The sequence below is a fragment of the Tenrec ecaudatus genome, chromosome 3, assembly GCF_050624435.1.
Source record: "Tenrec ecaudatus isolate mTenEca1 chromosome 3, mTenEca1.hap1, whole genome shotgun sequence".
Taxonomy (NCBI): Eukaryota; Metazoa; Chordata; class Mammalia; order Afrosoricida; family Tenrecidae; genus Tenrec; species Tenrec ecaudatus.
Window position 1 is genome coordinate 98,024,059 of NC_134532.1, and position 17,222 is coordinate 98,041,280.

The 17,222-nt window shown below is 39.7% G+C and overlaps 1 pseudogene; it reads right to left on the bottom strand.

Moving 5' to 3' along the window:
* Positions 1-1,671: 1,671 nt before the first annotated feature.
* LOC142442312 (peptidyl-prolyl cis-trans isomerase A pseudogene) overlaps positions 1,672-17,222 on the bottom strand; it is a 77,182-nt pseudogene continuing 61,631 nt past the window's right edge.

Here is a 17,222-nt window from a genome sequence, read left to right on the forward strand (position 1 = left end):
GTCCTACACCGTCTGCATAAATGTTATGTTCAATCCAGTGTTGTGGTCACTGTGTTACTCCCTCTTGTCCCAGGTCTTCCTCTTTGCCACTGTGCCTCCATTTTACCAAGCATGATAAAGGCAATATTTTTTTGACAGTTGAAGTCCATGGTATTTTTAATATTTTTAGCTAACATCATAATTTAATGCATTAATTATTTGGTCTTCTTTGTTCATTGTCCAGATTTCACATATATATATGAAGCTAGTAAAAATATCATGGCTTGGGTCAGGCATACCTTAGTCCTCACGTAATATTTTTGCTACTAAATACTTTAAAGAGGTTGTACAACAGACTCACCAAATGTATTATATGATTTGAAATCTTTTTAAACTTTTGATAAGTAGTTGATATTTCATAATTTCATCAACATATAATCATCATACATTCCAGTAGCTCAAAATTCATAGGAGTTGGGCCACTGTCACTGCAAGCAATTCTAGTGCACTCCTTCCTTGCACTCGTTGCTATTAGCCCCCATTTCCTGCCAGTCTCCCCTGTCAGATATCTTTGAATCTATTGATCTAGTTGCTGTCTCTATAGGTGTATCTAATATCGGTTTCATATACAGAAAATCGTACAAAAATCAAGATGGAGTAAAAAAAAGCCTAACAATAATGACAGAATGAAACAGAGAAAGACTTCAACCAATCCACAACAAAACAGAAAATATTGAAAACTGGAACAATTATACCTTGAATCAAGAGGGAGACCACTGACAAGATGTCACCATGTGTCCTAACTAGACTTTCAGTAAGCCATCCTGCAATGTACTCTGTCTGGTAACAAGGCTTTCCCATCTCTAGTCCATAGTCAGAGGGGATTCACTAGTGGCTCAGTAGACCCTGGAAATGGGTTTGGGTTTTTGCTGTCATCCACAGACTTCTGCAAATTGGGTGTTCAGAATTTAAGCATTAATATTATTCCCTCCTCTGGGGTTGTTTACAGTTCTTGGATTATACAGGCTGGTATGCTTTTTCATGAACCTGAATTGATGCCTCCCTTAGATGGCTGCTTGTGTGAAGACAAGCCATTAAGATCCCATTCTAATAGCCAGGCACCATATGTTTTCTTCACCACGCTTTGCTCCAGTGTCCATATCTTCAGTGATCACTTAATAGGGGTAGGTATTGAGCAGGGCTATTTCATAAGAACAAATTGGTCTGAGATTGAGGCTCCAATTAAACGTGACCTCAAAATCCATTCTTATAACTATAGTTTATATATTTCCCTGGTTTACTTTAAAGGCATAATTATTATTTTATTCTACCATTTATCAGTCAATATGTCATACTGTGCTGGCTTGTGTGTTGCTGTGATGCTAAAAGTCATGCCACTGGCATTTCCATTGTCAACAGATTCACCCACAGTGAACAGCGTTCAACGGAGCTTCAAGACCAAGAATGGACGATGAAGAAGGAATTGGCTGCAGACTTAGGAGGAAACAGCCACTGAAAACCTTATGTATTGCTTAAAAACTTTTTAAGATTCTTAAGGCCTAATAAATGGAAGAACATTGTCAGAGATAGTTCCAGAGCCTTGGCACCTCAGTTCAAAGGGCACTTGAATATAAATGAGGAGAAGCTGATTTTTTTTTCAAGATAAAACATGAAAATCCAGATCACATTTAATTAGAGTTGTCCACAGTTAGCAATGGTGATTTTCTTGCTGGTCTTGCCATTCCAGGAACCAAAACGCTCCATGGCTTCCACAATGTTCATGCCTTCTTTCACCTGACCAAAGACCATGTGCTTGCCATCCAACCATTCAGTCTTAGCGGTGCAGATAAAAAACTGGGAACCATTCATATTGGGCCCAGCATTTGCCATAGACAGGATGCCAGGACCTCTGTGCTTCAGGATGAAGTTCTCATCTTCAAATTTCTCTCCATAGATGGACTTGCCATCAGTGCCATTATGACGTGTGAAGTCACCACCCTGGCACGTAAATCCTGGAATGATTCTTTGAGCTGAAGAGGTGCAAGGAGTCTCCGGGAGAAGGCACCGCTGGGAGCGCAGGCTACATGGTGCTCAGGTTGCAGGCGCTCCTCTGGCTCCTTGCGTCGAAGCTGATTTTTTTAAGAATGGAATTGATTGTGATAAGAGTGGAATTGACTGTAGTGACACAAGTGGGACCTATAGAAGTGGAGTCTCTGGAATTTGCTGATAAGGTACAAAACAAGGTAAGGAGAAACAGCTTCAAAATTTATAATGATTGGAACTTGAATGTGCAAAGTATGAAACTAGCAAAATTGGAAGTTGTGAAAAATGAAATGGAACACATAAAAATTGATATCCTAAGCACTGCTGAGTTGATATGGGCTGGTATTGGTCATTTTCAAACATAAAATCATATGACTTAACTATGCTGGGAATGAGACAATCAAGAGGAATGGTATTGAAATTATTGTCAAAAAGGACATCCCAAAAATAAAATTTGAAGTACAATATTATCTATGATAGGATTACATCTTCCCACCATCAAGGAAATCAAATCCATACAACTGTTATTCAAATTTGTGCACCAATCACAAGAGCTAGTGAAGAAATTGTTCAATTGCTTCAGTCTGAAATTGATTATAAATGCAATCACGATGGATTGATAATTATTGGTGATTGATATGTCAAAGTTGGAAACAAAGATGATGGTATAGCAGTTGGTGAGGGAAATGAAGCTGGAGATCCCATGGTAGAATTTTGTAAGACCAATGACTTGTTCATCACAAATACCTATTTTCAACCACACAAAGGGCAACTAAACACATGGACTTTTCTTAATGGAATACACAGAAATCAAATAGACTCCCTTGTGGGGTGAGATGATGGACAATCTCAGTGTTAGCAGCTAAAACCAGGCCAGGGGTACTATATAGAATAGACTATCAATTGTTCATATATGTGCTCAGGTTACGACTTAAGAAAATTAAAATAAGCCATGAGAGACAAATAAGACCTTCAGTCTATCCCACATGAATTTAAAGACAGTCTAATGAACAGATTTGACCCATTGTACACACATGACAGAAAATCTGATGAGCTGTGGGAGGTCATCAAGAATATCATTCGTGAAGTAAGCAAAGGGTCATTTAAAAGACAGGAAAGGAAGAAAATATAAAAGTGGATATCATAAGAGACTCTACAACTTGTTCTTAATTGTAAAACTGAGAAGGCAAAGAAAGAAATTATGGAGTTGAAGAGCTGAATAGAACATTTCAAAAAAAAACCCAAAGAGCTTGAGATGAAGTCAAATGTTATAATGAAATCTACAAAAATCTAGTGTTAAAAGACCCAAAAGGAAGAGCAGGCTTAGCATATTTTAAACTGGAAAAACTGAAGAAAACATTCAAGCCTTGAGCGGCAAGATTGAAAGATTCTATGGCAAAATATTGAAAGGTGGAGGAAGCATCCAAAGAATATGGAAAGACTCTATCACTGTTCAAAACTAACGAGTCAGGAAGTGGCATATGATCAAGAATCGATGGTACTGAAAGAAGCTCAGGCGACATTGAATGCATTAGCTTAGAAACAAGGCTCCAGGAAGTGAGGGAACACCAATTGAAATGCTTCAACAAACTGAAGAAGCACTGGAAGCACTCACTCCTCTCTGCCAGGAAATGTGGAAGACAGCTACTTGGGTACCTGACTGGAAGAGATCCATATCTGTACCTATTCCAAAGAAAGGTGACCCAACAGGATTCTCAGACTATAGAACAGTGTCATGGATATTACACGCAAATAAATTTTTGCTGAAGCTCATCCAACAATCGTTGCAGCAAATGGACAAGAAGCTGCCAGAAGTTCAGTCCAGATCAGGAGAGGATGTGGAACAAAGGATACCATTGCTGATTTTAAGAGAATCTTGACTCAAACAGAGAATACCTGAAAGATGTTTCCTTGTGTCATTGATTATGCTATGTAAAGGCATTCAACTGTGTGGACCAAAATGCACTATGGATAACACAAAAAATGGAAATTCCAGAACACTTCATTGCACTCCTGCAGAACTTGTACATGTGTCAAGGCAATTGTGTTAACAAAACAAGGGAATACTGCATGGTTCAAAATCAGTAAAGGGTGCGGCAGGGTTGTATTCTCACTGTATTTGTTTAATTTGTATGCTGAACAAATAATCAGAGAAGATGGTTTATATGAAGAAGAATGTGGTATTAGGATAGAGGAACCCTTAGTAAAAACCTGTTATATACCGATGACACAGCATTTTTTGCTGAGAATGGGGTGGAATTGAAACACTGGCTGATCTAGATCAACAAGTGCAGCCTTCAGTATGGATTACAACTCAATGTTAAGAAGACCGAAATCCTCAAAATTGGACCAATAACTAGCATCATTCTAAACATAGAAAAGATTGACGGAACCAAGGATTGTGTCTTGCTTGGATCCACATTGAATGCTCATGGAAGTAGCATTGATGTCAAAAGCTGTCAAGACACCAAAAGACAAGTTGCATTAATTAAATCTGCTGCTGATGCAAAAATACAACACCTCTTTAGAGTATTGAATGGCAAGGTGTTACTCTGAGAACCAAGGTGAACCTGACCCAAGTCATGGTATTTTTCATTGTCTCATATGCATGTGCAAGTTGGACTTTAGGGAAGATGGAAGAAAAATTGGTGCATTTGAATTGTGGAGCCGGAGAAGAATATTGAAAATACCACTGACTGCTAAAGGGACAAACAAATCTGTCTTGGGAAAAGTATGGCCAGAATTGTTTGTTAGAGGCAAGGATGAGAAGACTTCATCTAACATACTTTGGACATATGGTCAGCAGAGCCCAGTTCTGGAGAAGGGCATCATCCTTGGTAAAGTGAAGGAGCTGTGAATAAGAGGGATACTCTGAAGGAAATGTGTTGACACAGTGGCTGCAACAACTGACTCAGGCAGAGCAACAATGATGAGGATGGTGCAGGACTGTGCAGTGTTTCATTCTCTTGTGCATATTGGCTGGAACCAAATTGATGTCACCTAACAACAACAACAACAACAACAACCTATGGGCTGCTTCACAGAATATCTCATCATGGAGCTGACCACACTATGTTAGATCATATTACTCTATGATCTAACCTGGCATACCCAGTTGAAATAAAATCTATCACAAATGTACACTAATGTTGTTGTTAGGTGTTGTCAAGTGTGTTAGTCTGAGTGACTTAGGGAAACAAATCCACAGTAACTCATATGTATATAAGAGAGAGTTTTATATAAAGGGTTAGTGTACATTAAGAAAGCATCCCAACCCAGGCTGTCCAAACCCATTAAGTCCAACATTAGCCGATAGAGCCGACACCAATCTACAAAGTCCTCTTCCATCTCACATATGCAATGATGCCAACTGCAGGAAGAAAGCCAAATCAGTGAGTGTGTAAGCATCTCAGCACTGGCAGGGGTCTTCACGTGGCTGCTCCAGCACCCAGGGTTGCATTGGGGTAGGTCCATGCGACTTCTCCTCAGGGATGTCTTGAAGGAAGTGAGTCTTTCCAGTTGAAGCAGGGAACTGGCTAAGGCAGCTGCACCCTGGTCCAACCACCAGAAAACAAAAAACCTGAGAACTAGAAAGGCGAGGCCCACCAAGCCACTTATCTCTCCACCCTTCAGTTAATCCCACATCTCATCAAGTCTATTCTGAGTCATAGTGACCCTGTGATTAACAGAATTAACATGGCCTGGTTCTGTGCCATGCTCAGAGTTGTTCTTACATTTAAGCCCATTATTGCAGCGACTGTGTAAATCCACCTTGTGGATTGCCTTCCTCTTTTTCTTTGCCCTTCTACTTTAACAAGAATTATGTCCTTCTCTAGGGACTGGTCTCTCCTGACAACATGTCAAAGAATGTGAGAAGACTTGCCGTCCTTGTCTCTAAAGAGCATTCTGGATGTGCTTCCTCCAAGATAGATCTGTTTGCTCTTTTGCAGTCTGTAGAACTTTCAATATTCTTTGACAAGACCATAGTTCAAGTGCATTGATTTTTCTTAGGTCTTCCTTATTCATGGTCCAACTTTCACATGCTTATGAGACAATTGGAAATGTCATGACTTGGGCCAGCACAACTTAGTCCTCAAAGTAACAAAACAATATTTTTACACTACTTTTTACAACTTAATTAGAGGAACTAATAAAAATGAAGAATAAAAGAAATAGAATTTTTAAAATGACTTGAAGTCTTCCTATTGAAAAGATCCAACAATTTTTTATCAAGATGAATAAACATCCGAAATTCCTTGACACCCTTACAAATTTCAGGACTCCAAGAAAAAAAGATTTTGAATATTGTATAGTGCAGGAAATACTAAGGAGTGGGAATTAGCTGTCACATGTCAGAGTAATCCATTGGGACAAAGATCCAAAATGAAATCAATAAGTAAACCTTTAATCACCTACTGATGCAGTGTGAGTAAGATGTTAGAACAAGAAAGAAGGTTCTGGGCTCCCTCTTCCACGTTTCTCCAGGAAGCGGTCCAGGAGGGAGTTGGGTGGATCAGCACAGACATGGGATTTATCACATTGCTTAGGGAGCCCTTCACAGATGACTCTTCTCGGTACGATTCCAGGGCAGAGGTTGGGAGAAGAGCTAGTAGTTAAATTGTGTCTTCAAGCAGGTCTTCTGCTGAGGTCCTTAAGGAAATCATCTGTTGAAGATCTGGTCTGAAAAACATCACCTGAACTCTTCCAGAATAAACCGAGTTTTTTTTTTTTGCTGTTGTTTGTTTGTTTATTTTGTTTGCTTTAAATAAAGTGTCACCTCCTTGAATAATTAGCAATATCAGAAAACAGAGTCCTCACAGGAGGCTTCAATCCATAGGAGGGGGAAAAAGAGGTCTGTGTCTAGAACTGTCAAAGGACTGATAAGGACTTGAGGGCAAACTCCAAAAGCAGATGGAACACAGAGGAGGGGCTCATAAGTATCTGTCCCAGCTCCTCTCAAGGTCCTCACCCACTCTGAAATCGTGCATGTAACCCATGAGACTCTAAGGCGCTGTAGCAGCCAGCAGAGGCTTGGGAATAAAGATCTGAATAAGATTTCGGCAGCCATATGATGCTGGCCAGAGGCAGGACTAAGTAGAAGACCTGTTGGAGTGGCTTTGTTTTTTATTTAGTCCGGAGAAGACTGTCTCCTAGGAGTAAGGGTACACCTGAAATTAATCAGCCTGAGAAAGCAAATGCTAACTCTATTTTTCAGAGTAAAGCTGCTCTGTAGGATTTTCCATGGCTGATTTTTTAGGAATACATCACCAGGCCTTTCTTCAAAAGTGCCCCTGACTAGACCTGAACCTCCAGTCTTCCGGTTATCAGTCAAGAAAACGGCCGGAATCTACTCAGCAGCACCTAGGGCATGGGGGGTGGTGGGGGTGGGGGGGAGGGGTTAGGTAGGGCAGAAAGAACCATCAGCCCTGAATAGAGTTAAAGGATTCTGCTTGTATTTTCAGTAGAAAATTCAGTCCTTTGAGGAGACAGATAGCATAATTCAAAGCTCTTTAAGTATACAATTTTAATATACAATTTCATATATCTCTTGAAAATTTGATATATAGGTAAAAAAATCAATCCCAAAATTGGAAAGCCAAAAAAATAAATAACACAAGTGATTCAGATATTGAATTAGAAGTCATTCAGACAAATGAATCAGGTAGAGATTCAAAATAGCCATAATTCATCTGTTCAAGAAAATAAATTAAAAAGGTGGAATATTTCAATAATGACCTAGAATTTATTTATAAAAAGTAGGATGAAGAACATAGCTTAAAATTTTAGTGACTGTGGCTCAACTAAAATAAAAGTTCCAGGCGAAAAAAAAAATTAGTGACTGAAACTAATGTATTAGCACATAAATTAACCATTTAGACAGCAGAAAAGGTATGTGTTAGACAGGGTTCTCCAGAGAAACAAAACCAGAGTGCTAATAATTACAGATAGATAGATAGATAGATAGATAGATAGATAGACAACATAGGAAATAAACAGCTAATTAAATTATAAAGCAATACAAATGGCTCAGTGCTAGTAACTCCCGTGAGACAGTTGTGAGACACTGGTAGTCCTTCAAGTCTTGAGGGCTGCCAGGTAGTCCTCTGTAGAGCAAGGCAGCTGCATGCTGGTCCGATGATCAAAGAGCAAGAGGCAAGGCTCACTGAACCATTTATATCTCTGCCCTTCAATTAATCCCACATGCATTTATCAGCCAGGTTGGCACAATGAACTAGCTACCTCAAGAGATTTAGTGAATTTGAAGAGTATCCATAGAAAATACACATACACACACACTAACTAACTAACTAACTATATATATATATATATATATATATATATATATATATATAGAGAGAGAGAGAGAGAGAGAGAGAGAGAGAGAGAGAGAGAGAGAGGGGGGGGGGGGTTGAATAAGAAGGAGGATAGAAAATTCAGAAAGGAGCAGCAGAGACGTGAAATGGTCAACCTATGTATAATTAGAGTCTTATAAGGAGAGGAAGGAGAAAATCAGACAGGGAAATATTTGAAAGAACATAGTATAACATTTTCCATAAAAATGAAAGCATATCAAACAGACATCCAAGAGGCTCTGCAAATCTTAAATGCAACAACTTTATGTGGGCACATAAAATATCAATTTCTGAAACCAAAAGACAGAGAGACTATCTTATAAGAAATAAAATGGTGTGTGTTGGGGGAGGAGGAAGGGAAAATCCATTACCTTCAAGGAAAAGATAGCAAGATAATGGATGAATTTTCAACTGAAATAATGAAGCTAGAATACAATGAAGTGGCATATTTAAATGCCTGGATAAATTGCCAACTCATAATTTTTTCCTGGTAAAAATAATTCAAAATTAAAGTATAGATAAAGTAAAATATGTTGTTGCCAACAGACCTGTTCCACAAGACATGCTAATGAGAATATTTCATGCAGAAAGCTGATTATTTATATGAAACCATAGAAATTCAGGAAGGAATATAGAACACCAGAAGCAAAAGAGTTGATCAAATGAGTTAAACTTTTAGGTTCTTGAACTGTTTGTGAAGCGGAAAATGTTTTCATTAATTTAAGGTCGAGTATAATGAGGATTCTTGGTGATGTAGTGGGCAATGCGCTGAGCTCATGGAAGCAACAGTCAAAATGTCAAATGACATGTTGCATTAGGTAAATCTGTGGGGATGGCCCCTATCACAGCTACATTGACTCCCCTCCCCAGAAGAATACACTACAGAGGACAGAACTGAAGATAGAGCCTGGGCAGACTGGCAGGTCTGCCCAAACCACACTGGAGAAAATTAAAAGGGAAAGAGAGAGGGAGAGAGGACAGCAACCTGGCTCATCAAGCTTAGAGGACAGCATTCCCACTCAGAGCAGCCAATGCACAGAGAGGATCTTAGGGTTGGCCTCACCATGAGACACGATGTCCCCATACTAACCCAAAGTACTATGAGGGCAGCACCGGAGACACAGTTCAGGAATTGTGGCTGGTCTGACCACCCCACACTAGGGCGTAACAAGAGGGGAGGATAACAGAGCAGCAAGAGGAGCAAAGCAACAAAGTCCCTGAAGAATTCTAAAAATAGACTTCAAACTCAGGGGCAGAGCTTGGCACTGACTCACACCCAATTTAAAAAAAAAACATTCATAAGGGTCAACAGACAGACCTGAAACTATTCAAACGGGTATTTTGAATTTTTCATGTCTATCTATTTAAGATAGGCAGGATAATTAGTCCCGAGGAGAAAACAATGGGACCAATGGTTTGGAGGAGACAGGAGAGAGGAGGAGGTAGTGGAAAGGAAGGATGTTCCAACAAACCCAGGGACAAGGGAACAACAAGAGATCTAAAATCTATGGTGAGGAGGGCATAGAATGCCTGGTGTGATTTGATCAAGTGCAATGTAGTCGAGAGGAAATAAAGAGAGCCGAATGAAGGCTGAACATGATAGTGGGACAGGAATAAAGTAAAAGGAAATAATGGAAAGAACTAAGAGACAAAAGACATTTATAGAGGTATAAACATAGATATGTACATATGTAATTATATTAATATATAATGATAGGGATATAGGTCTATGTACATATATTTATAGGTTAAGTACTAAGGTAGCAGACGGATATTGGTCTTCTACTCAAGTTCTCCCTCAATGAAAAAACATTTTGTTCTAATAACATGACAATCTGTGATGCTCACCTTCCCCACACTGAAGACAAAAGGGGTACGTACATAAGCTAATGTGGTAAAGAAAGCTGATGGTGCTGACCATTGCATCTGGAATCTTAAAGGCTTGAAGTTAAACAAGGGCCATCTAGCAGGGAAGCAACACAGCCCACATGGAAGAAACACTCCAACCCACATGATCACAAGGGTTCGACGACCAACCATGTTTATGTGAATGAGGGGGTTTGGAATGGAGACCCGAAGTCCATTTGTAGAAAATTGGACATCCTTTCGCAAAAGGGTCACAAGGAAGGAATGAACCAGCCAGGATAGCACTGATGAAACACAACATTTCTCTAGTTCTTTAATGCTTCCTCCCACCCACTATCATGTCCCCAGATCTACCTTCTAAATCTGGCTTGACTACAGCACGTACACTGTAACAAATAAGAGCTTTTGACACACAGATTCCAGGACATACGAACCACTCAGGACCAATAAGGAGGGTAGTGATACCATGAGCCAGGGAGAAGGGGCAGGGGGAAGTGGGAGAAAGGAGGAACTATCACAGTGATCTACCTACAAACCACGCCCCCCATGAGTATGAAAAACAGTAACATTAGTTAAGGGAGACAGCAGATGGTGTAAAATATGAAAATAAAATAATGCAAAAATTATCAAAGGCTCAAGATGATGGGGGCTGGGGTGGGGGAAGAAGGGGCAAAAAGAAGAGCTGATACCAAGGCCTCAAGTAGAAAGAAAATGTTTTAGGTAAGATAATGGTAACATATGAACAAATGTGCTTGATTTAATTGATGTGTGGATTGTTATAAGAGCTGCAAGAGCCCCCAAGAAAAGGATTTATTTATTTTTTTAAAAAGAAAGAATCAACAGGCCTGTCTTGGGATAAATACAGCCAGAATGCACCTTAGAGATGAAGATAGTATTTCACATACTTTGCGCATGTTCTCATGAGAGACCAGCTGCTAGAGAAAGACATTTCTCTTGATAAAGTAAAGGGTCATAAAAAATAAGGAGAATGGCCCCTGACAAGATGAATGGGCACAGTGGCAGAACTAGTGGGTTCAAACATAGGGACCGGTGCGAGGGTGGTTCAGGACCTGACCGTGTTTTGCTCTCCTAGACTTGGGATCACTGTGATTTGGAACCACCTGATGCCACTTAACAACACCAACACCACAAACAGCAATACTTACTTACCCTGTTTTCTTAGGCTGACTTCTCTAGAGAAACAAAAGCAGTTATATATCTATATCAAATTACTGCCATCGAGTCAACGCTGATTCATAGTGACTGCCTGTGGGTTTCCAAGACTGTAACTGTTAATGGCAGTACAAATACCAGTCTTTCTCCCATGGAGCTGTTGGTTGTTTCAATCTGCTGACCATGCAGAGTGTAGCCCAATGTGCAACCACCACACCACCAAGTTTTGTATCTAAACAACTCCAACTTACTGCCATCAAGTGAATTCTGACTTAATAGCAACCCTATAGTGCAGGATAGAACTACCTCTCTGGGTTGCCAAGAATAGAACTACTTATAGACATAAAAGCCTTGTTTGTATCTATCCCATGGAGCAGTGCTTTTGAATTGCTGACTTTTAGGTTGGCTGCCTAACACATAACCACAATGCCACCAGTGCTCGTTTTACACACACACACACACACACACACACACACACACACACACACACACACACACTGCTATATGTGCAGTTATATACCGTATATACTCGTGTATAAAAACTCTTGCTGAAAAACTGAGGTTCGGCTTATATACAGGTCAGTGGTACCCCAGTGAGATGAAACATCTCCCTGGGTCCCCCGAGGTAATGGGTCGAGCGCCCATTGTCTCGTGGGTGATTGCCATTTGTCTGCTGCTCATTCAAAGCCCCGCTGACACTGAAGGGCTTTGAATGTTTATTTACTCACATTTAACCAATCAGAGCCGTCCTATGACAGAAGCACCCGTAGTGTCTCTGGATGTACTTTGAATAAGGCTTTTAAACACCATGTGCGAAGGATGTGGCATGAATGGATGTCATCTGGTCAAGCCCGACTAACAAAAGGAGAAATCTCATGAAGCCTGACATAGAGTTAATAACAAAGTGGGTTCGAGATGCATGGGAAGACATTCCAGAAGACATGGTGCGATATGCCTTCCAGAAATGTAGTATTAGTAATGCTGTGGGTGGCAGTGAGGACTGCGCTTTGTATGAAAATGACAGCAGTGATGGTGATGACGGCGATCTCAGTGAGGACAGCGTCTATGATGACCTCACACCAGCTGAAGCTCTGCACTGGGATATGGATGATGATGAGGAATGCAGTCTTGGAGGATTTTAACTCTTTACATTTTAGCTTGGTTGCTGATTGAGCTCAGGGAATAGTACTCCTAAGGTATCATTGTTGATACCTTATTGTTTTTGTTGAGCCTATTTTCCACTTACTATGCTGATTTACCAATGTTAAATGACTTGCTGTCCTTTTATTTATGTTTTTTATTTAAAATAAATATTTAAATACATCATTCCACTGATGTCTCAATTTTTAGTAATTTTATTTTCATTTGTTTTGATTATTGAAACTCACCAATAGCTTCTGCATTTTCAACCCTAGGCTTATACTCGAGTCAATCAGTTTTTCTGATTTCCCAGGTAATAATTAGGTAACTCGGCTTATACTCGGGTCAGCATATTTTTGAGTATATACAGTAGTTATAAATATACTATGTTTATACATTGTATATATTTTAATACATATTTTTTATTTTATATACTTATAACACAAGTGTAGAGGCAGGCAAGCCCCAAGACCATGGGTCAGATGTTAGGCTCGAAGCTTCTCTTGACTTTCATAGTATAGGAGCTAATGAACCCAATATCTATCAGCAGGTCAGACAGCAGGATTCTGAATGCAGAAGTAAATGAAACCAGGGTCAGGATGCAGCATGCAAATTGATGCTATATCTCAGGATTGGCAGGCAACACAATAGGCTGTGGACTCAAATTTAAAACTGTGCAGGTTAATTGGTGAGACATATGCAGCATCTAGATCCAGCAAAGTAAGCCGGTTTCCCCCAAGTATCCATTTGTTTTGGAAGTTGGCCACACTCCTAAGGAAGGGGTCTTTCAGTTTATTGACTGCTGATAGCATATCTTACCATTGGGGATTACTATATTCTAATTACAAGATCTCTGAGAATGCTGGCTCAGCCAAGTTGACATAAAACCTTTACTATCACAATTGTAGAAAAATATCTGATATGATTTAAAGGTGGAATATCAATATGTGATACAATATATTATTATGTAATAATAAATTTTGGTATATTGAGCAGGAATATAAGTAACTTTTTAAGGGAACAAACAAGGCTGTATTCAATATAACTTTTTAAAAACACATTTTGCTGATGTTTGTTGTTAAAGTAGAGTTGGTTCAACCCTATATCAACAGAAGCAAGAACTCACTACTCATTCTCTGCCATTCTCACCATCTTTTTAAAAAATCATTTTATTGGGGGCTTGTATTGGACAGGGTTCTCTAGAGAGACAAACCAGATTGCTAGTAATTATATATAAATATATTTATAAAGATAGATATAATTCAAGAAATGAACCGTTAAATTATATACAGATAGATAATACAAAAAATTAACAGTTAAATTATAAAGCAGTGAGACACTAGCAGTCTTTCAAGACTTGAGAGCTGCCAGTTGCCAGTCCCCTTCTGTAGAGAGAGCTGGGTTATACATACCCAGGCAACAAACAGCAAGGCAGGTCCCCAACTGTCATCAACTGTCAGTCCCCAGCTCCAGAGATGAACATTCCAATCGTGTGGGCTTAAAGGGACCTCAACTTACAGCGACACAGTTCACAGGCTAGGCATCCCACAGGTAGTGTACCCCTTTAAACTGAGGCACAGAACAACCAAGGTGAGACTCACCGAGCCATTTATCCCTCTGACCTTCAGTTAATCCTACTTGTGTTTTTCGGCCAGGCTGGCACAATAAACTATAGCAGGGCTCTTACAACTCTTATCACAATCCATACATATATCCATTGTGTCTAGTACATTTGTACATTTGTTTCCATCATCGTTCTCCAAACATTTCCTTCCTATTTTAGCCCTTGGTATAAGCTCCTCATTTTTTCCACCTCCTTTTCCCACTCTTCTTCCCTCACGAACCCTTGATAATTTATAAATTATTATTATTTTTCATGTCTTACACTGTCCAATGTCTCCCTTCACCCACTTCATGGTTATCTGTCCTCCAGGGAGGGGGCTATATGTAGATCATTGTGATCACTTCCTCCTTTATCCCCCCCACCTTTCCCTTTACCTCCTGGTATCTCTGGTCTCATTATTGTTCCTGAGAGGTTTGTCAGTCTTAGTTTCCCTGTTTTTCTAGCTCTGATCTGTACCAGCGTACATCCTCTGGTCTAGCCAGATTTGTAAGGTAGAATTGGGATCATGATAGTGGGTGGGGGAAGAAGCACTAAAGAACTAGAGGAAAGTTGTATGCTTCATTGGTGCTGTACTGCACCCTGGCTGGCTTGTCTCCTCCCCGTGATTCTTCTGTAAGGGGATGTCCCGTTACATACAGATGGGCTTTAGGTATCCACTCCACATTCCTCCTCATTCACAATGATATGATTTTTTGTTCCTTGATGTCTGATACCTGATCCCATCAACCCCTTGTCATCACACAGGATGGTGTGCTTCTTCCATGTGGGCTTTGTTGCTTCTTAGCTAAATGGCCGCTTGTTTATCTTCAAGCCTTTAAGACCACAGATGCTATATATTTTGATAGTTGGCACCATCAGCTTTCTTCACCACATTTGCTTATGCACCCGCTTTGTCTTCAGCAATTGGGATAGGGTGCATTATGGAATGCCAGTTTAATAGAACAAAGTGTTCTTGCATTGAGGGAGTACTTGAGGAGAGGCCCAATATCCATCTGCTACCTTAATACTAAACCGATAAGTGCACGTAAATCTATATGCATATAGATCTATTTCCTCATCATATATATATATTTTCATATATACATGCCTATATTTAGACCTTTATAAATGTCCTTTGCCTACTAGTTCCTTCCTCTATTTCCTTTGACTTTCCTCTTTTCCCACTATCATGTTCAGCCTTCATTTGGGTTTTGGTATTTCTTCTCAGTTACATTGCCCTTGATCAAGCCGTACCAGGCCTCCTAAACCCTCCTCACCATCGATTTTGGAACACTTGTTTCCTTGTCACAGGAGTTGGTAATACCCACTTCCTTTCCCCTGCCTCCCCCTTTCCCATATACCCCCAGAACCATCGGTCCCGTTCTTTTTTTTCCAGATTGTTTATCCTGCCTAACTCATCTAGATAGACCTGCAAAGATAATAATATGCACAAAAAACAAGACAGAGCAAATCAAAGCAACAAAACAACAACAAAAACCAATGCCAAAAAAGGAGAAAAGCCTGTTAATAGTTCAAGGTCTGTTTATTGGCCTTTAGGAGTGTTTTCTGGTCAAGTCTCATGAGTGCCATGCCCTGGCCCCACAGTCTATTTTTTGGTATTCTCTTGGGACTTAATTGCTCTGTTCCCTTTGCTATTCTGTTACATACCCTTAGTGTTTCGCCTCAGTATGGTGGGGTCAGATCAGGAGCAATTCATTCACTATGTCTCCAGTGTTGTCCCGCCTAGCACTATGGGTCAGTGAGGGACATCATGTCTCATAGTGGGGCTGGCCTATGGTCCTCTCTGTGCGTTGTCTGCTCTGAACGGGAATATCATCCTCAAGGCTTGGTGGGCCAGGATGTGTTCCATTCTCCTTCCTGTCCCTTCATTTGCTCCTATGTGCTCTGATCAGACATGTCCCTCTCCTTTGTAGTACTGTGCAATAGTTCTTTGGATTTCATTAGGATCTGTTGTTATGTCCCCTCTATCATCCCTTATCCTTGCTATTGAAATTTGCTCCTTTCTTTGGTTTTCTAGCAGTCTATTGATTTTGTTTCATAGAACCAACTTTTAGCAGCAATAATTTTTTCCATAGTTTTCTTATTTTCTCTATCCTGAATCTCAGCCCTGATTTTTATTATTTCTTTTGCTATTAGTAGGATTGTCTTGTTGACTCTGCCTAGTTTCTGAAAAATTTGTGCCAGCATATCAATCATACGTGTGTGCATGTATTGCTATGAAACTTCCTCTGATAACTGCCTTTACTGGGTCCCATAAGTTTTGGTACATCATGTCCTCATTCTCATTGGTTTCTAGAAATTTCCTAATTTCATCTCTGATCTGGGACAGTACACACTCCTTTTGCAAGAGTGATTTATTCATCCTCCAATTGTTTGCTCTTGTTTTCTTCATGTTCATTTCGCTGATTTCCAGACTCATGGCCTAGTGGTCAGAGAAAGAGGTCTGTATCATATCAAAGTGCTAAACTTATTCAGATTCACCTTATATCCCAGCATATGATCTATCTTCGAATATGTGCCACGTGGTCTTCAAAAGAATGAGGATTTTTTGTATTTGAGTGAAATGCTCTGTAAATATCTATTGTCTATTGTAAATATTGTCTATTGTAAATATTGTAAATATTGTAAATATCTATTGTCTATTGTTAAATTGTCTAATCGTAGTGTTTCAATCTCTAGCCTTCTAGTGGAGTTTCTCTCCATGTGATCTGTTTTTCTCAGATAGCAGTTTATTGAAGTGCCCTACTATAATTTTTGAGACTGTGATTTATTTTTTCATTTTCTTGGAGCATTTGGTTGACGTATTCAGCAGGTCTCTCGTTTGGAGAATCTATGTTCAAAATCATTATTGATTCTTTGTCTACTGTTCCCTTAAGTATTATATAGTACCCCTCCTTATTTTTTTTATGGTTTGCACTTTGAGCTCAATTTTATCCGAGATTAGGATTGTAACCCCTCCTTTCATTGAATTGCTGTTTGGTTGGTATGTTTTTCTCCAGCCTTTGATTCTCAGGCTATTTTTGTCTGTAGTTTTGAGATGTGTC